The sequence below is a fragment of the Typopeltis vanoorti genome, chromosome 10, assembly GCF_054136105.1.
Source record: "Typopeltis vanoorti isolate ZY-2024b chromosome 10, IOZ_Tvanoo_1.0, whole genome shotgun sequence".
In the NCBI taxonomy this organism is placed as follows: Eukaryota; Metazoa; Arthropoda; class Arachnida; order Uropygi; family Thelyphonidae; genus Typopeltis; species Typopeltis vanoorti.
The window spans coordinates 101093476-101115884 of NC_143558.1; the positions used below are offsets into that span (position 1 = coordinate 101093476).

A 22409-nucleotide genomic window follows, 5' to 3' on the forward strand; every position below is an offset into this window, starting at 1 on the left:
GAATAAGGGAAGCATCAGTAGAAGTTAAATTTCTGTGAAAGAGGTGAGAAATAGATTTTTCTCACCCATCTTGCGGATGGCTTTCTCACGTGTAAATGTTCATGTAAAATATTATGTACGCGGTCATTTGAGATGCCCACAGCCGTAGCAATTTCACGCACCTTCACTCTTCTATCATCCATCACGATATCATGGATTTTTTCATTAATTTATGGAGTAGTGACCTCAACAGGGCGTCCAGAACGTTCAGCGTCACTCGTGCTCATACGCCACTTCGAAAGTTACTAAACCATTTATAAATCGTTCAAATCGAAGGTGCAGACTCACCATAATGTTTATCAAATTAGGCTTAGCTTTGGTTTCCTGAGCCGTTTTGCCTTTCAAAAAGTAATGTTTAATCACTACACGAAATTCTTTCTTATCCATTTTTCACAAATCACGGTACTTGATCGATTCAAATGAACGCCAAACACAAAGTAATAGATCTAACTGACTGAAACTTAGTGTGTGATCCTCCAACAGTTGCCAGCCACTAAAAATAACCTTGATACGTACTGGTGGCGACATCTCTTAGACCTTGCACGGACTTATCGAACAGCCCCTCCCGCATCATGTGGTACCCTATCAAATGACTTTGCCAAAATCAAAAAAAAAAAAAAAAAAAATACAAGTGTATGCATTTTCCTCATCAACCACTGTTGTTACTTTATCATAAAAGTTAACGAGATTACTGAAACAAGAACGCCCCCTTAACCAATCCGTGCTGACCTTCACAGATAATATTATTTTCATCTGCCCTGTTTTGTATATGAGCTCTTACCAATTTTTCTAAAACCTTAACAACCATAGAAGTAACACAAACTGGTCTATAATTTGAAGCCTCCATTCTCCCACCATCCTTATGCAGTGACACTATCTTACCCTCCTTCCAGTCTCCAGGGATTTTTCTAGCTGCAAGGCTTTCATTAAATAGCCAAGTCAAGTTAATTAGGACTTATGTTCTTTTGTTCATTATAATTTGTTCCCTATATTAATTATTCGTTCCTGTGTACTGTAACAAGTTATTTGTGTTCTCTAAAGATGCTGGCTTGAAATTAGCGAAACATTAGCTACTTCATAAATAGGTTATTTATTTCGTTGTTTAATACATCAAGCGAAAAATTAATAATTGCCAAGAGCTAAAGAAAGACGGACGCAACTAACTTGATAGGTACTTTGCAAAACACATAAAATTACAGGAATGCACTTGACTTTACAGTCACCGTTTTGCAAAAGTATACATTCAACAATACTCTTTCGTGATTTTATCGTAGTAACGCGGCAAAAATAAAGAAATCTGAAAATAATATAAAACTCTATTTATTTATTTATTTTTCCCCAAACTTTCCTACTTCCACATATGCTGGGTGTTCACAAAGAGTTTTCTCAATAAATGAAATTAAGTAAATCATTAACTATTTGCTGGTCTGGTTGGAGAGAGATATTTGTGTGACCAGTCTCCAGCTAACAGGCTACAGCTTCGAATTCTGCAGTGGGAATGGATGCTTGTGAACGACCATAAGTAGAAGATGAATTTCATGGGCCGGTGGGAGACCACCTTGCTCCCTATTGGAGGGGTGAAGAATGGCTTGAAAAAGTTTCATATTTGGTCCCGAGAGAAATAAAAAAACAATAAATAAATAAATACACAAAATAAAAATTCCCTTTACTCATCCACCGTTCTAAATTACTCCCAACTACGAAAGGTTTACAACTTTCGTGGGTGGGAGTCACCTAAAAATATTCATGTAAATGAGTTTTATCTGATATTTGTTTCAGAGCTAATCAAAATAACTATGAATTTAGCTATTATCAAAGAAATACCGTTATCTACAAAGAAATATTAACTTTTAGTAAAAGAAGGAATAATAAATATCACCTATTACTTTATAGCGAAGTAAGCAAACAGCGTTCGCCTTTGAAAGTTTCTAAAGCATCGAAGAAGACTAAATATAAATAATTATCACGGCGGAGACATGTTCCCTGTTTTGTAGAATGACAAACTCAGTAAAACCAGGAAGAATAATTCTGCGACTGCCATATAAAACCGACTAACTTACGAGCTTCAGCTGAAGAGCTAGGATTAACGTATTGAAGCGAGCTTTTCCAACCAACAGCATAATCGCGTCGTCCTCGTGACTGTGCTATGGAGGCGTATTTCGAAAGTGATCAAGAGCTTATACTATTAATAGATTTTGATACCATTTTTATATTTCGATATTATTTTATCAGACAGACGTTCAAGGAACTTTTTTTAGTTTTTTTATTATTTTTTTAGACTTGCACATGCCCAGAACATCTAAGCAAAATCGATCATAGAACTCGACTAGTACATACAATAAATACTAGTTAGGATTAAGCACTGAAATTCAACATCATGTGTATAATTATTATGTGTGTGTGTGTGTATGTGTGTCCTCATAAATATGTTTTCAAGCAGACACATATAAATCTACACCTGGGTCGCGATAGGTACTGAAACAAAACATCGAAACCACCGCCATCTATCTCCCTCAGATATGCTCAGCAGAAGTTGTGAGGAAGACGGCAGAACCGCCAACCGAAGCAACAAATAAGTCTATGATAAGCGAACATACTCGGCAATTTGTAAATTGAATTTCTGTTGCGATAAAAAAATGTAACAAAAATCTTTTAATAGTATGTACACTTTTAATACGCTGTATACTAACAAACTGTGATATTGAATTATTAGACACCTCCAGGGAGTCCAAAGACTCATCGAGGGAGGGCACCTGTTCTACAACTGTCTTCACAACTCAATCCACCAACTGACCACAACTACACCAACGCCATCTACCGCCAACCACCACTAGTATTTCCAAAGACAATCACAGACATTCATACCCAGGGCGGGATTCGAACCCCCAACCTTTTGGGTGGAGAGCGGATACGCTAACCACTCGGTCAGCCAGGCTGGCTTATTACTAAGTTATATGTTGTAAAATATCTGTACTAAATACATAATATATAAAAATGCTATTGAAATCCAAATCCAAATGACAAGATCCAGAAAAAATTATGAATACTTATATAAGATTATTCCATAATTATGATTATTATTGAATTGTAAATTGTGTGCTGTATTACTGTATTGTAATAGAGTAAACAATGTATAAATATTTAGCTAGATAAAAAAATGTATATTCATATTTATAAACAAAAATTAACGTACTCTGCATTTTGTACTGAATCTTTGTACTCTACAGAAAATATAATGATATGTTTCATTATATACATGTAAATACTCTGTCATGCAGATTATCTAGATTAATAATAATAATAAATTATTATTATTAATATAAAGATCCCCCAGATGAGGATCCTCACTAAACGGCAGAGTAAAGCTTATGTCAGCATGGAAAAGACAGAAGCGAACCCACATTGAATCAGCAAGACATTCCAAAGGTAAAATTTATCGCGGTTGCAATAATAACTGTAATAATAATAATTTGCAATCGTCTGTTCAAAAACTCTGTACTAAATTTATATATTGCGAAATATTTTTCGCAATATGTAAATTAGGTACAGCTTGTCAGGTTTTAAAATAATCCCGTTCGTTCATCATCGAAAAAAGGAACTGATTTAAACGATGCTCAATTAAAAAAAAAAATCAATCAGCTGATTTAAACGATGTGCAAGTTATTGGTGACTTCTTAATGTACAAAACGTCCTTCTCGGTTACAATAAATAAATAAACAATTATTTATTTTTTCATTGCAGCTGTTTATTTATTAAAGTGCTACATGTAAGACAAGGCACTATTTGAATTTAATGCTTTGAATTTAAAAAGAGAAGACTGTTGCATTAGCAACAGTCTTCTCTTTTTATAAATTGTTTAAAATGACATTACGTTTAATCACCGTAAGCTCAAAAACAGTAGAGTAAGGTGCAAAGGAAAACTATCAAGTCATTAAGACCTAACATAAAGAGATAAATAAAATAAGATTTCAGCTAGACAACTCCAAAATGACTTATGCTGCTAGTGTGCGTGTTGTTGCACTGATTTTGATTATGAGAGCATGTGCAGAAGAGTGCGAGTTGGAAATGCCTGTTAAGCACAACTAGTTCGGAATTAATAAGAGCGATATGAATGGTTTCCAAAAGAAAAGCATGTACTGGAAATTCTCGGTCAGCATTTCTGCTGATGGGTGGTAAAAGTGACAGGTCGGCTTCGAGTACTCAGCACAAGAATAAAAGTGCCAGCAAATGAACGCATGATTCAAGACGTTTTATTTTTATTCCCATTTTATTCACAGAGACCAGCTAGCCACAGAAAACCGTATTCTAAGTTAAATGGCATGTTGGCGAAAGCCATAAAAGCTAAACTGAATTCCCAATTATTTTCTATTTTATGTGGAGAAAAGATTTCTGCCTTACCGTCATTTGCTAGTTCCCACGGAGAATTCTTGACTTACCTTATTAATCTGCGCCGCAGAACAGTCGTTTCCCGCAAGAAACGAATTAAGCAGAGAACTGGAAAAGATATTGAATTATTTTTGAGCAGAAATGAATCCCTGTTCATCTCGTATACCGATTTACTGCTCGGCACTGCTTACTAGATTACCTCGTTCGCTTACTCGGCACCTATTTCTCAATATTTCAGTTAAATGAACAACCTTCATGCAAGCCAATGATATACACCTTCTGTACGAACTGAGCGGAAAGTTATCAATATACTTAATGGCTTCATGAATCTTTGTAAAAATTTCTAACAGTCTTTTATATTTATTGTCCGACTTTTCTTATAATAACGAGCTATTTGGATTCGATGTACTAAAGCTCACATTATTTGCTTCAAATTTCGACTTGATTAATGTTCCAGTATCTATGTATATTTTTATTTATTTACGTTCATTTTTCATCACACTATTTAACCCTCCCCCCCTTCCCCTTTCTGAGGCGTATTCACAACCAAGTGGCTGTGTACTCATAAAATAAGACGAATTGGTTGGCTGAGTAGTCAGCGTATCCGCTTTCCAACCAACCGGTCGCCGGTTCGAATCCCGCTGCTGGTATGGGTGTTTGTGATTGCTTTATCTTGTGTAGTGCTATACCCTTTGCTGTCTACGCTCCATTAAAAAACCATAAATCACCATCACTCAAAATATAAACTATCAACAGAGGTATTAAAAAAGAGCAGAGAGCTTTAGAAGTGATTTCACACGTAATAAATGAAGCTATAGCAGAACACCTTTAACAGGAAATACGCGCAGACAGAATATTTCTTAACAAAATAAAGCTAATTTTAGCAAAAAAAAAGGAAATTATATGAAAGATTGCATGAACGATGCAATCTCCTAACAGTCCACCGACAAAGAGTTAAAAAAATAAATGCATGCATATGGAGGGGGGGGGAAGAGGTTTATCCGAAGAAGGAAATGTTTCTCAACCCACTCATCCAAGCATTTACCACTTGCTATACACATTTCTTTGATTCAGAGAAGCTTCAATGTGCGAACTGTGAAAGTTAGTTAGTTATTCACACGTGACACCATTTGGACGAAGTATGGTCATTCCCATACCTCCCTGGATTTGGGGAGTGACGCCTTCTGATAGAAGAAGTGATAGGTTCGCAGACGCCCTTTCCACAAAGAGTTAGTAGGACAATCACCAACGCCCATACTCCTGGCGACATTCGAACCCGCATATTGCCCGCTAACTCGGGCATAATGCCCGAGTGGTAAGCGGGCATTAGGCCCGCTAACCACTCGGCCAACCAGGTGGGCAACTGTGTGAGAGAGAGATATCCGAAAGATGTCAGAGAATGATATATAATTATTCAAGAAAGGTTTAAAAAGAATTTTTTCTAATTCTTTTAAATGATCTTTTAACGACTTTCTTTTAATGAAAATGTATACAAGTGTGATAAGTAAAGATAACACTGACACTACATGAAGTGTGCAGTACCAACAGCAGTATGATCTGCATCGATTATACTGCTCAGTGACATCTGTGAGTATCACATACAGTGTTTAAGGACAGTTAAAAACAACCCATTCAGTGATTATGAATATGACTATAAAACTAGACCTGATTCTGAATATGAGTATATTGTTTATTTACGAGATGCAAACATGTTTAAGTCCTCAATCTTATGGTTGGTTGGGTAGCAATAAGCTATTTTACAAGAGAATGATTATGCAACAAGGTGCTTTCCCGTTGTCTTCCTTGCCCTAAGTATTTATGACTGTAGGTGTGTGTGTTTACGGGGAGGTTTGCCTGTTTTGAGGGAGGAAAAACCCGAGTTTCTGGGGAGAAAAACCTCCCACCTCCGTATGAGACCGGCTAACTAACCTTTCGTCGAAAGAGACCAGATAAAGGTACCTTGTGTCATGGACGAGAATCAAACCCAGGCTTTCCGACCAAAGGGCTTCGTCTATATCGACTGAGCCACAGAGTCTCCGATGCAAATACATTAAGAAATTGCTCGATGAAACTCGTATGTCGGATGATGCATCTCGTAATAGTCTCCACATCACTAAGGAATTTCTCTCTCCCTCCCCCTCACTTCTTCCATCCAAGGAACAGGCATTTTTGATGCATCAGCTTGCCATTCCTTCTGCTGTACCCCCCCCCCCCGGACAGGTGTATTATGTCAGTAGATGTATGGGGGATGGGGGGAGGTGAGTTCGTAGAACCGGTTTGACAGCTCGTGGAGGAAAAACTAGATTTACCTGTAGGGAAAAAATCCTGCCACCTCCGTATAAAACCAGATACTTATATGAAAATTTCTTATAAGGGTTCTACGCTTGCTAGATAGGAATCGAACCTAGGTCTTTCCAGCCAAAGGGCATCATCGTTACCCAATGAGCTACCGAGACTCGCTATTGCTGAGAAATGGGAAGTGATATTTCTTACTTCTCTTACTACAAACTGACAGAAGGCGTCAGTGTTAAACTAGGTCTGGTGGTTGGGATAAATCAGAAGACTGTGTTACACATCTTCAAAAAATAGCCCAAATATTTGCAGGATCGCAACATACAGAAATCATTCCCCAGCTGACCGAGAGAAAAAAAGCATCTCTTCTCGCATTGTTGCATTAGTTTAAATATCAGTTCTATCAGATATCTACGAAGCGAGAATTAAGAAAGGAAAAGTGATACAATTTCTCTGCTTTTCTAGGGTGCAAAGGTCAATGAACACAATAGTGTTCCATTTGTAACATGCGTCACACACGGAGCCGTTTGTTGAGCACTCCACCCATTGTGTTGCATGACAATGATACGAATCTGCCCTACATCCTTGATATGAATCCTTTAACCTCATTAATAAAATGAAATAACTCTCTCTCTCTCTCTCTCTCAGATATCTATTTTCTACATATAAAAGTACTTATGCGCAACTGACCAGTCTTCTGAAGTTTTTCGAAAACTTCTATGCGGATAGAAATTTTCAGTTACCAAGCGAAAAAAGTTATTCTAATAGGAAGATAAATGATAAAAGCATCCGATTTTGGTTTCGTTAGGATGTGACTGAAACAACTAACACTTTAATATATATTTTCATTACTTCGATCTATGTAATAAATGTCTAACTGATATATTGCCTATAAATTGCATGTATTCCAAAGCGAGTTTGTCTGTTTTGTAGGGAAAAATTGAATTTCAAGAAAAAAAAAAAAGACCGAATGAAAACGGCTAACCCATCTTCAGTTTGAAAAATCCTTCTTTTAAACATTTCTTAGTCTTAGATCGGATTCGAATCAAGGTCTTTCCAAATGAATAGCAAATGTCGCGTCCACTGGACTGTGATACAGTGTTGCTTTCGAGGTAGAAGGAATTAATAAACCAGTTGAAAAGTCAGGTCAGCGAGTTTATAGAACTGCGAGAAGATGGAGACTAGTATCAAGGTTCAAGAAAGTGGTAATACGTCAAAAGAATTTGAACTCAATAATAATCACATATTTATCCATAAAAGAACCTAAACATCAAAGATTTGAGCGTTCATGTAACGGGAGATAGTGAGTCAATAATAAAAATGAATCGTAGAAGTATTTTCCATATTATACAGAAATGCGTTTTTGAACAATAAATACATCACTTGGCATTGTTTCACATAAATGACATCAAGCAGAGATTTTTACTGCAATAAATCAAACCAATACCTTTGTTAGATTTATTCAAATTCATTAATATGTTCAGATATTCAATAAGAGAAAATATTGACTGTGATAACATTAAAGACTTTTTTACTTTTAATTTCACTACTTTTTGAAAAATGGAGACATAACAAAAAGTTATGTCTCCATTTTCTACTTGGGAAAATGGAGACATAACTTTTTGTATGCTCTTCAGGGAATTGAAAGAATGCGAACGTAAAACTGTGCAAAACATTATTCGAAGTGAGTTAAAACATCTTCAAAACGCAAAGAAGAAAGACATTGTAAGTTGAATCTGATGGCAATTACACCGAAATTTTCACCACACAACTCACTTGACACATAGCTAGTGTTGGGCATGATGCCAAAGTTCAAAGACTTCAGTGCGACACTCCGCGCTTGCACGAACCTCGTTTGTCTTCCAAGTGCTTTGTGTGGGTTTAACATCTGTCACTCACCGACAAATTATCAGGAACTACTGCACAGATACTGAAGGCATCTTCAAATTCTACTTCGCAAGAGGTTGAAGTAATGATTAATTTAATGCTGGGATGCAGAGCAAAAACGAGCTTCGGTAAGAACCCGCTTCTCTCACGCCCCCCAACCCCCGCTTTGTGTTTTCACCCAACCGAAGCTATTTTTAAGGTTCATTATCCCCAAACAATTTCCTTACTGCACTGTTCGAAATGGTTGATAATTATCGCAAATAATGCTCTGCTCTGCTTTTTACCCGGAGGAACACCTGAGTATCAATCGCAAGTATGCCACAAAGTATAATTTAAAATATCAGAACTTTCGCATCAAATTTACTTTGAATTCCAATAAATTTACTTCGAATTTCAAATAAATTCAGTTTAAAAATTCATTTTGGGCAGTAGCATTTATTGCATTCTACATTCAATAAAAGGCGAGATACAAAAACTAATGAACAATTTGAAGAAGTTGGAACTTTCAATTAAAAAACGAAAATCGTGACGCAATTAAGAAAAGGTGGTTATTTTTCAGACAAAGAAAACGGAATCGTTATGAATATTCTCATTATAAGATCAGTCAAAAATGTATTCTTTTCCTTTTATGACCATTTGATGATAGGTGTTCACGGCACAAAATTTCTAATAGTTCGCAAATCAGAAGAAACTTAAAAGCTCCATGACAGATGAAGAAAGGAAGTGTTTGCTTGGTTTATATGAGAATGGTCCGAAGTCAAGATTTCCATCTCTAGCCATATCCTCTCGAATTTCATCATTTCATCGTTGTAAAAACTACAAAAATCATGTTAAAAACATTACTCAGAAAAGATCTCGAGATATAAATAACTGGCAAGTAAACAAATTATTAATCACTGCAGCGGATGAGCAATAAGCTGATATACAATTACTGACCATTAAAGATTTTCTTGAGCAGAACGTTTGTTTCATATAGGAAGCAAGTTTTCCAGGATGACAGGTTCAATTAACTCGAAGAAAAAAAAAAATACATCTACGCTACCTTCGTGTGAAACCCTAATTTAATTTCTTTTGTGTTCCAGACGAATTCGAACCTAGGTCTTCCAACCAAAGGGCAATGTATTCGTTACTGAATGAGCTAAGGAACTTCTGGGGAGATGGGGGGCAGGAATTAAGTAGTCGCAAGATTGTCTTGAGAATGTGCAACATCGCAAAGCACTGAGATGTAAAGGGACATATCGGAATGAACTACGTATCATCCCCTAACGCCGACTGGGTATAGCAGCAGACGATATCACGGATTCTACTTCTCTCAGCTAATAACAAGCAGCACAAAATACAGTGAGCTTATGAAATATGAACTAGACATGTGAGGAGTTGAGTCAAAAAGGTGGAGGTTAGTTAAATCAGTAACCTCTAAACAGCTAAGATATCAATCCTAAGAGGAAGCTAAACTTGGCTATTTAGTTTGTCATGAGGCATATAGCAAAGTTCAGATTTTAACAATTAGCTAGCAACACTGTATGATGCACCTTGATGCTTTAACGTTTTTTGATGTATTTATTTAAAAATTAGTAAGGAAATGGTCGCAAAAGTCACAAAAAGGTGCGTTGACTAATTGCATTCTTATATAGATATATCCTTCATTATCACAACTAACCTCAGAGCTGTGTTTTTGGCATAATTTTGTTTGACCTAATTTTTCCACTAAAACGGATCAATTAAAGCCAAGAAAGAAGGGAAAAAAGCATTTCAAGTCATTCTGTTAACTAATAACAAAAATGAAAATTTTCCTCCGCTGTCTTGAATCAGTGTCCAGTTTGACAACAAAAACTACCAATAGCATATGTACTCCACCATGGGTGGAGTAAATATGCCGTTGGTAGTTAGGATTAACGTTTCTTATAATTATTTATATAATGCAATATTACACTGTTCAGTTGCAATTCGCAATGTTAATGATAACTGAATTACAAATAAGTGTAACTACACGTATTTGTAACTACATGTTGACCAATATCGTACCAACTATGACAGCTAAAAAGAATGGATCAAGTAGTTCGTTTATAAGGATATTATTATTATTATTTCGCGACAGTAATCTCACGAATAATACGGGGAAAGGATAATTAAGCTATTTAGTGTCTCAAAAACGGAATAATATAAAGTGAATAAATACCAAATACCAAACCCCACCTCTTCTCTCTCCCCCCCCTCTCTCTGTGTGTGTGTGTGTGTGTGTGTGTGTGTGTGTGTGTGTGTGTGTGTGTGTGTGTGTGTGTGTGTGTGTGTGTGTGTGTGTGTGTGTGTGTGTGTGTGTGTGTGTGTGTGTGTTTAAAGGGCAAGTAATATGTCTACCGAACCTGGTCTAGAAGATGTTTTCATTTACCATTTTCGCAGAGCCGGCCGTAAGCAGACGGAATTGATCGCAACCAATTGGGGAAGCCCACGCTAAGTGATGAAGCAAAAAAATTAAAATTTGATAAAATTTGATAATAATTAATTTATCTTTTTGTAAAAGTATAATCAATAAATACATTTAATTTTTATTTAATATATTCCCGATATCTAATATCTTAAATTAGGGATCTACCAAAATGATTCTCAAATGAGTCCAGCATTTGTTACGGCAGGGACTGAATATTCGTATTTAGGAAAAAAGAAGATGGCGTCTTGCCTAGTGCTCATACATCTGATTCGCGATTCTGATATTTGATATAAAATGTGATTTAATGAACTCAACAAATATTTTTACTGACAGTGAATAGTCCTACTGATATAGTCAACCGGTTTGGTTCTTGTATAGGCTCATAAAAACTAATTCAGTAGGTAAGTTAACCTTTTTTCCGAAGCAACGGCGATACGCTAGGCCTACTGCCATCAGCATCGCCATTGTTTCATTACATCAGTTATTATTTTAGAAACTACCTGTTTTCACTATACGGTAGACAGAAATGGAAAGCATGTCCTGTTATCCAGAACAAAACGTGGGTCCAACCACAGACCTGCCGTACGAGGAACTCACCTTCAAACAGCTCCTGGCTATTTTCAAGCATATTGGAAATCTGCTACACACAAAATGGCCAGGTAAGGTAGTAGTTCATGAAATCCAAGAAGTTGATACGGACGACGTTCAACTTCTTGAACTACTCCAAGACAACGCTACGGAAAAAACCACAACGGATGAAGATCATTCCCGTACTGACCACACTGATTTCCAGGAGGTTCGCGCAAGCAAAAAGCGCAAAACTGTGACCTCCGAAACACCAATTATAGATGTCATGGAAGAAGATGGCTCTGCCCCAGACTCACCTACCTCCGCAAGGGAAAAGATCCCCCCGATTATCCTGCGTGAGAAGAACAAATGGATGACTCTAAAGAGCATAATGAACAACCTGAAGATCTCATATAACAATGCAAAGAATATCACAGATGGTGTAAAAATTCACCCTAAAACTGTCACAGACTATCGTAGGTTAACAGCAGAACTAAATTCCAGAGGAATTCAGTACCATACTTTCTCACTCGGTTCGGAAAAAAATCTCAAGGTTGTGATTAGAGGAAGTCTCCACCGATGAAATCACCACAGACCTGCACTCAAGTGATTTACCACCTATCAAGGTCAGCAGGATGACCAGGAGGGACAAGACTCCAATGCCATTAGTGCTGATCGAGATCAGTCAAACCTATAAACACATATATGACTTGACAACCATCTGTGGATTAAAAATCTCGGTAGAACCGTTAAGGAAAAGAGCTTCTACTGGGCAATGCCATAGATGTCAAAAGTTTGGGCATGCCCAGAAAATGTGTAGGGCCGAATTTAAATGTTTGAAGTGTGGGGTTGGTCACCCAACCAACACCTGTTCTAAATCAAAATCTACCCCTGCTAAATGTGCCAATTGTGGCGGTCCTCACACATCCAACTACAGAGGATGTCTGTACAATCCACGTAACAGGAAATCTGAAGAGGGACCATTCTCTCCTTCCATCAGCTCGCCTACATCTGCGGCTACTTCACAGTCTCCTAAAGTACAGAATAGAAACTCAGAAGCCCATCTGTTGAAAACTGAGGTCCCTCAAAAAACGACTCTAAGCTGGCAGCCCAGGACATATGCGGATGTAACCCGCCCTAAACAGACATCCCTACAACAGTCAACATCACACCCAAATATGACAGCTATCATTACTGCGTCCCTGGCAAATATGCTATTAGATTTCAGCAAATCTAATCCTTCACAAAGTTCTACTAACAGATTTCTAAAAGATACTCAAGTTATAATTTCAGCGCTCACTAATGAACAGTAAAAAATTAAAACCAGAAGCCCTAGAGATAATAGCCTGGAATGCAAACGGCTTAAGAAATAAGATCCTAGAACTCCAAAATTTTGCCCACAGACATCGGCCAGATGTTCTACTAATTAATGAAACGCATCTAAGACCAGCTGACAATCCCAAAATCTATGGATATCAGTCGTATAGAACTGACAGATCAACCCACAGAGGTGGAGGCACGGCAATTTTCATCAAAAATTTTATCTCTCATCACTCCATAAACATTCCTACTACCTCCAATCTTGAGATCACTGGCATCGAGATTCTCACGAGCTCAGTAGGCAAATTAAAAATTTTTGCAGCATACCATCCACCACAAAAAGCACTACTACCTTCTGATTTGAACGCCATATTTGACACTGGAGAGCCTACCATTGTGGCAGGTGATTTAAATGCCAAGCATTCTACCTGGAATAGCCACTCCACTAACAAAAATGGACAGATACTACAGAACTATGCTGATTTCAACAACCTTCACGTAATAGGCCCAGCTGATCCCACCCATCACAACACCTATGGTAGGGCCGATGTACTGGACATAGCCATACTGCAGCACATCAGACTCCAATACAATCTAATAACAATCAATGATTTATCATCAGATCATAATCCAATAAGGTTAAAATTAGGAAATCTTGAAAAATCATCCCCACCCCCTCACTCATTTATTCCTTGGGAAAGGCTCTCCAAGATGCTACCGAAATATATTGGACCTGTTCCCATCATTAAATCAAAAGAGGAAATTGACATAGCTGTCAAAAATCTAACAGAACAGATTACAGCAGCCTGTACAGCAGTTACTACCCCTGCAACCACCCACAAGTCCAACCACCTGCCTGAAGATACTATGAATCTGATTAGGGAAAAAAATAAGGCTAGAAAAAGATACCATAACACTAGGGCGCCACAAGATAAACGGATCTTAAATAGGTTAAATTGTGCAGTGAGAGATGCACTCGCAGCTCATAGAACTCAACTCTGGGAAGAAAAACTGACCTCCATCTCCGCTGACAGCCACTCTGTATGGAATCTTATCCGAAAGATCAAGAACAAAAATAAACCTCTTCCCCCTCTGCAAACAGATTCAGGTCTCATCCACACCGATGCTGATAAAGCTGAGGCAATAGCGAATCATCTTGAAAATCAATGCAAACCTGCATACAGTCACCTTGACATTAGTCATATCTACAAGATACACCGTAATGTCAGATATTCATTCAAGTCTGCTCCCACACATTCTACTCAAATCACACCCACCTCAGCTGCTGAAATATATGCTATTATTCAGAAATTCAAAAATAAAAAGGCTCCTGGACCCGACGGCATCTCCAACAAAGTTATAAAACTTCTACCTCGCAAAGCTATTGTTCATTTGGTAAACATAATCAACTCCATACTTCACTACAAGTATTTCCCTTCCTACTGGAAATTGGCATACGTTGTTCCAATTCATAAACCTGGAAAGGATCCCACTCTGCCACAGAATTACAGACCAATCAGTCTCATTTCTAATCTCGGAAAAATAGCTGAAAAGGTAATTCTTACTAGGCTTCAAGATTCTGTACTCCTGTTAAACATCCTGCCTGAGGAGCAGTTTGGTTTCAGACAGTTGCATAGTACCACACAACAAATACACAGATTGGTGGAACATATCATCACAGGTTTTAACTGGCGCCAATGCACTGGGGCTGTCTTCCTAGACTTAGCCAGTGCATTTGACAAGGTTTGGCATTATGGTTTACTATACAAGCTTATATCATCCGGTATCCCAATCGGAATCATTCAACTCTTAAAGACGTACCTCTGCGATAGGCGCATGCAAGTGAGACTAAGTGGAGTGGTGTCCTCACAGAAACACATCTTGGCTGGAGTTCCACAAGGGTCCTTACTAGCACCAATCCTATTCTCCTTATACCTGCATGATATACCACACAACCCATTATCTTCAATTAAAGCTCTTTGCTGATGACACAGCGATATTGGCCAGATCATTAAAGCCTCACCTAGCCATCAAGAAACTGCAAGAAAACCTACTGCAAATAGAGCAATATTTTGCCAAATGGCGTCTCCAGGTGAATCCTCAGAAGAGCGTAGCCGTCTTATTCTCTAGAAGATCAGTGCTTCCCAAAGAAGATATTCTCCTCTTTAACACAAAAATTCAGTGGAAAACAGAGATCAAGTACCTTGGTGTAGTAATGGACAGTAAACTGACTTTCAACTCCCATATCAAGACTCTCTGTGCAAACACATCCAAAACCATAGCCCAGCTCTACCCGCTAATAAACAGAAACAGCAAACTGAGCACCAGAATCAAACTTCTCATATACAAACTGATGGTTCGTCCAATACTCACTTATGCCTCACCGGCCTGGAGCCATACTTCAAACTCAAATATCATTAAATTACAACGCATTCAGAACAAGTGTCTTAGAATGATCCTGGGCGCTCCATGGTTCATCCGAACTGTCCAACTGCACCGCGACACGGAGGTCCCCTATATTTACACCTTCATGCGGACTATAGCAACCAAATTCTTTTCAAAGGCAAGTGTGCATCCTAACAGACTGATCAAACTGGCCGCTGACTATGATGCAACGGACTATTCTAAGCACAAAAGACCTAAAGCCATCCTAAACCCCCTCACTGAGGATTAATCTCCTAGCCCAATCAGGGCGAGCAATATAGCTCATAAACTCTTTCCACCTCACAGTCTCTGTTAAGATAGCCGGGAATATGAAAAGCTTTTGCTTCACCCGTTAAGCCAGTAATGTTACTAGTTACTATATTCGTATTTAATTAAGATAATGTAAAGAGATACCAAGGAATGGAAACTGTATACATTTCCATTCATTTTTCGAATACACATTCCAAAAAAAAAAGGTAATAGTTTGTTAGAGATGGATGCATCTAGTAATTACGCTTTCAAAATCAACAGCCTGCTTAGGATTTTGTTTTGGTTAGAAGAGTGAAAGAGGAGCAGCTGAAAAATAATTTAACACCAATTCTTTTTTATTATTATTGAATTTATGTTTACTTCCACATTATTATTTACAAACACATCATCATCATCAAATTCCTGATATATACCCTCAAGGGGTGTACAGGATATGATAGTACTACATGAAAAATTACATTATTACCAACTTCCTATCTACAATTTTCCTCGAAATCAGTCTGTTACCTGTCAAAACTCCAACATTATCAGCATCACTGCTTGTTTCATTTAGCAGTTTTTTCGAAGTAATTACTCCATACTTCAAGGATATCTTTTTCTCATGTTTTCATGTAACCTTCATCATCTCTAATTCCATTTACAGCACTCTTTACTCCATTTCTGATTGGCGAAAAAACTCTGAAATGGAGGAAAGAGTGCTGTAAATTTTTTCACCACCCTCCAGAATATCTTACCACCTTCTTGATATTTATTTTCTATTTTCTTACAAAAGTCCTCCCATGACTTTTGTTTAGCCAGTTTTAGTGTTTAGCTTTCTTACATTTGTCTTTATATTCTCAAAGAGCACAAAAAGACTTATTTGCCAGGAACGTTTGATATGCTTTCTTCTTTTCTTTCACTGCCTCTTTAACTTCCTGTGTCCACCATGGAATTCTGATTTTTCTATCCTTGCAGACAACCTCACCACATGCCTCTCTGGCTGAATCAATCAGTGTTTTCTTCAGGGCTTGCCACTGAATCTCCAAGGTTTGGTTCCTGTTCTCAAACTCTTCATTTTTTTTTCAATCATGTTTGTGTATTTTAGTCTACGGTTCACATCTGAGAGCTGCTCAACTTTCATTCGCTTTAAAACTTTCTTACATGCTCGTCTTTTCAATATGAAATTCAATTTTATCCTGTTCAAGACTAAATGGTGATCACTTCCAATTTCAAATCCTCTGTACAATCTGGTGTCCTGCACCAGGGAGAAAACATCACTATCAACAATAACATAGTCAATGAGACTTTTCTTATTCCTCGCCTCTTCTCTCCATGTGAATTTTTGCACATTTTTATGTTGGAACATGGTGTTAGTAATAATCAGTCCATGTCCTGAGCAGAAATCCAACAGGTATTTGCCATTATTATTAGCTTTGGTCTTTTCTCCAAATTTTTCCAATATATTTTTGTATGTCTGACAATCATTTCCTACTCTGCTATTAAGATCCCCAACAAGGACAAACTTTTCCTTTTTCATTGTGTCAGTAGCTTTCTCTAGAGCCTCAAAAAATTCCTCCACTTCTACCTGCGTAGAACCTTCTGCGGGACCATAGGCACAAATAAATCTCATTGTCTAGTTCCCCATTCTCATATTTGCCCACATTAATCTACTTCAGACTGCCTGCCATTCAAGAAGATTAGCCTCTTATTTAGTGTTGAATACTATGGCTACTCCTTCTTTTCCTTGATTGTCATTGCCTGAATATAACATTTTGTAATTATTGCTCAGAAATATCTCATCAAATTTTATCTTTTTTGTTTCAGTCACCCCTATTATGTCGATCTCGTACTTATCCAGTTCCTGAGCTAGTTCCATTTCTTTGCCACAATCAAGAAAAATTTTTGCATCTGCGGTTACAACCACGAGGAAAAAAATCCAGTCAAATAATTAACTATCTTGTTTAACAATGTAGAAGAATAGCTAACGTGGAAAAAGAAAGAAAGAACTGCATGTTAACTAACAAAACTATGGTAAGCTTGTTTGTCCTACGGCTGGATTCGAATTGGTGGTTAGAATAATTAGCTTTTTGTGAAAGCTTCTTTCATTCCACGAGATATGATATGCATTTCTTCTCCACCTGTTTTTTTTTTTTTTTTTTTTGAAAATGTAAAGTAATAAAAAAATAACGGAAATTTGTTTTTATCTAAATTCCGTCAATCTATGCAGATATCACTTGAAATTCTTATTCTTCAGAATTCTATTTTGTAAATCATCAATCTGTAGATCTCGAAATGGACGTATGAAAATGAAAAGGTCGACTAAAATAACAATAAAAATGCAATAATCAACCATTAATCTTGTCCCCTCTATTTAATGAAAGAAGAGTGTAAACTGCAATGAAGTCTTTATACAGAATTAAGTAAAGTTAAAGAAGTAAAATTACACAGGGAAATGAATTGCGTAAGCACTCAAATTAAAAGGGAGCGCCAACAATCTTCAATCATTTCCTAATCTACTAAGAATAAATAAAGTTCAATTAACATAAGATTACTCGACTGGCAGTAAATAGTACATCTAATAACGTCACCAGCGTTCCCTTGCCATTAGATTAGACGACTAAGAACACGCTGAATGTGTCAACAATCTACAATTAGTTGAAATATATCAGCATAATTGAGACATTTCCATAGGGAATTAACATAAAGTGCTTACATTACATTAATAAAATTTACATCTAAGCAGCGTGGTTTGATTAACCGATTCTAATGCTGCACACATTACTAGCGGCACGGAAGTAATAAACAAGCCAAACGCAAATCAAAACCAGAATAGAATGGAATAGATACACACAGTTAAAATGCATGTTAATTGTGTGCATCTATTAATAAATGTTATAAATATAGTTAAATCTTGTTTAAAATCATGTTAATGCTTGTTTAATAGCCTATTTCAAAGCAATAATATACTGCATTTATAAAAATGCAGACCAAAGTTATTTAAGTTTTCAGTAACTTTTTTCATTTGATTTTTAAAAGAAAAAAATACCGATACAGTTACTTCATCTCATTTAAATAATGTTCTTGAACGAATCATGGTTTTAATGTCCTAAGGACATCTGTAAAAAAAAAAAAAAAATCTTGAAATTTTAAAAGCAGATGATTACTGCTGTAAATTACTGTATGCATGACTAAGTAGGACCAAAACTACTTAGTCAGATATACACAGAATCCCGGTTCAATTTCAGCAGCAATTTGTTCACAGTATCAGATCTTAAATATCAAACTGAGACTGCCATATTTAGATAGCGAAAATGGTCATCTGTTACCTGAAGACATCCACAAACACCTGCACCCGAAGTGGGTTTCACACTCAAGATCTGGGGAATTAGAGATCAGAAGAGCTATACGGTCAGCACTATCAGAAGCATTTCATAAATAAATGCTTTTTATGATAGAACATAATAGCATTCAAGAAATTCACATAAATACACGACCCAAAGAAAGATGCCACTCGTTCTATTCAGCATAAAATTTCAAGTTTTTGCTTCATTCATTCCCTACATCAGTAACGGGTAAGGCAAGGTTGACTATTCTGTTCGGATACATTTTTTGAATGGGTAATTATTTTTTTTTAATCATACGCAATGAAGAAACTTGAAATTTTCTTGGAGAATTAGAGCATGGATATTCCGTTTTCACCACTGTTAGTTTAATCGTTTCATACCGCTGCGGCACTAGCCTTTGTAGGGTATGAGGAGGAAGAGAAAGCCACGACATGCCTGTTGAGTGCGCGTATTATCCACCTGGCTTGTTTGTTTTGTGGTGGAAGGAAACGAAAGTTCAGAGAGCAGAAGTGCGTTTCTCCACTGAACTTAACTCTGCGGAGGTCGCGGCTGATCTGACAGATACAAAAAATTGTTTAATATAAATATTCTTACAGATATCCAATGTATGCTTGGAGGTCATGAGTAGCTGCACATGCATATATTACGAGTGATATTCCACACTGTTTATGCGGTCAGTTTTGGTTTAACACGTGTTATGTAAAGGTGTGTGATATTTCATAGTAAATTGTATCTGAGAGATACCGCGACCTCCGATGTCAGTATAGTATTGGTTTAGTTGTTGGTGTTGTTTTTATTTACCGTTGAAAATGGCTGGAAAAATATATCGATTGGATAATCCATCAGATATTGAAGAGATTCAGCGATTTTGTTACTCGAGTCCGATGATGAGAATGATAAGAGTCGAATGCGAAAGTGAAAATGATATTTGTTAGTAAATTGTATCTGAGAGACACCGCGAACTCCGATGTCAGTATAGTATTGGTTTAATTGTTATTTTTTTCTTTGTTTCTTTGTTCAATAATTTATAGATTGTAACTGAAAATAAATAAACCATCATGTATTATATTTGCAGTGTTTTTTTTTTTTAAAGTTTTATCGCATTTTAGCACATACTAGTAATGAACGTATCTCTCGCAGATACACGCGACCTACGCTGCAATTTTTTTGACCGCTACCTCCGCAGGGTTAATGCCTTGAAAAGAAGACATTTCAAACCTTTTTTTTTGTGTGTTTGTTGTTCCAGTCTAATTAAGAAAGACTCAAAGTGTGTCTTTGAGTCTTTCTAAGTTTTTGGTCTGGGAATGCTCTCTGGGATCCACACAAACAGAAAACCTACCACTGTTGAGTACAATATTCGAAAACCTTTAATGCATAGTAAGATTAGCATCGTTTTATAGCTTAATATGTTTCTAGTCACGAATGATTTTCGATGACATTCAGCATCAGAGGCATCTTGGTACTAGCTCTCGGAAAGAAGCGAATGGTGTTTTGCCATGTGTAAAGACAATGCTGAGAAGGGTTATTTACTTTCTCAGTAACCTATTCAAAATTCATACTTCTTTTTAGATTATACTTCTGTTATAACACGCAAAGGTCTTTCATGTTTGTCACCATTATATATCATGAAAGATAATGCATCATCAGTGTGACTATACTGAATGGCTACAACTGTAAGCTAATGAATGATACGAAAATATTAGTTCGAAAATTCAAATAATGCTTATGTGGTTTTCTTGATTTCTTAATAAAGAAGTAAATGGAACCAAGCCAAAGAATGTATCCAAAGCAATGTCTAACAAATTTCCTTGGGGAAAAAAAAAAAAAACAGCTCGACGAATAATTAAAACTAACATACTTTTAACCCCCCCCCCCCATTCCATTCACGCTGTCAATGCATCAGCAACGTTCAGGATCCTAGAAATACCAGTTGCATATTCAATGTATGGTTATCTCAAGCAAGCAAGTTGTTTTCTATACCGGCACGACCAATAGTAACTTTTGTTTTCCTGTTGAGTATTAACAGATTATACACATGAGCCAGTACCACTGGAGAGTGAAGTGAGGTGAGCACTGCAACAGTTATCCAGTAAGAAAGCACCAGGGGGAGAAGGAATACCCATTGAGCTGCTCAAAGCCCTGGGAGAAGAGGCAGTTAAAATTTTAACAGTTCTATGTCAGCGAATTCGGATCACAACTACATGGCCTACAGAATGGAAAAAATCAGTTTATATACCTTTATTAAAGAAAGGCGATGCAAGAGAGTGCGGAAATTACAGAACTATAGCACTGATTGCTCATGCAAGTAAAGTCTTACTTAAGATCATTCAGAAAAGACTGGAACCCTTCATGAAGAGAGAAATGCCAGATGAATAGGCAGGATTTCGAAAAGGCAGAGGAACAAGAGATCAAATCGCCAATGTGAGATGGATAATAGAAAGAGCACAGGAATATTACAAGAATATCTACCTTTGTTTCCTTGACTATAGCAAGGCTTTTGACTCTGTAGATCATGTGAAACTGTGGAATGTGTTAAGAACAATGGGAGTCTCAGAGCATTTCATTATCCTTCTGATGAATCTTTATTATGAACAAGAAGCTACTGTCCGAACAGATCTTGGAGAAACTGAGTATTTCACAATAGGTAAAGGGGTGCGACAAGGATGTATTTTATCTCCGTACCTGTTTAACTTGTACAGCGAATACATTTTAAGAATGGCAGGGCTGGAGGAGTCTCCAGTTGGAATTAAAATTGGTGGAAAAAATATTAGTAATTTGAGGTATGCAGATGATACTACCTTGCTAGCAGAATGCAAAGAAGGTTTGAAGGAACTTATTATGAAAGTTAAAGAAGAAAGTGCTAAATATGGTCTTAAACGTAACCTCAAAAAGACAAAAGTTATGACAACATGTGAACTCAATGGTTTTGAAGTAGATGGGAAGAAAATGGAAGCAGTTAACAATTTTGTGTTCCTAGGATCCTGAATTTAAAGATGGTTATTGTACCGAAGAAGTTAGAAGAAGATTATTACGCTTAAAAAAAAAAACAATGACAAATTTAAGCAAGATCTTTAAAGATAAAGATATTAGCCTCACAACAAAAATCAGAATCGTGAAAACAATGGTATTCCCTGTGGTGCTGTATGGATGTGAAAGTTGGACCCTGAGAAAGAGTGAAAGAAGGAAGATAGATGCATTTGAATTATGGATTTGGAGACGCTTACTAAGAATACCATGGACTGTAAAGCAAACCAATAAATCAGTGATAGACAGAATAAAGCCAGATTGTTCCCTTGAAGCTATGATCATCAAGCAAAAATTGTCATACTTCGGACATATTATGCGAGCAAATGACAGTCTGGAGATGATGACGCTTGCTAAAGTTGATGGAAGCAGGAGAAGAGGAAGACCAAGAATTCGATGGGTGGATGGAGTTAAAGAAGCAACTGGAATGCGCTTGAAGGTTCTGAAAG

General features: G+C 37.0%; 1 protein-coding gene across 4 annotated transcripts in view; it reads right to left on the reverse strand.

Moving 5' to 3' along the window:
- LOC150102632 (uncharacterized) overlaps positions 1–22409 on the reverse strand; it is a 351586-nt gene that overhangs the window by 226679 nt on the left and 102498 nt on the right. The gene's annotated exons all lie outside the window — the stretch shown is intronic.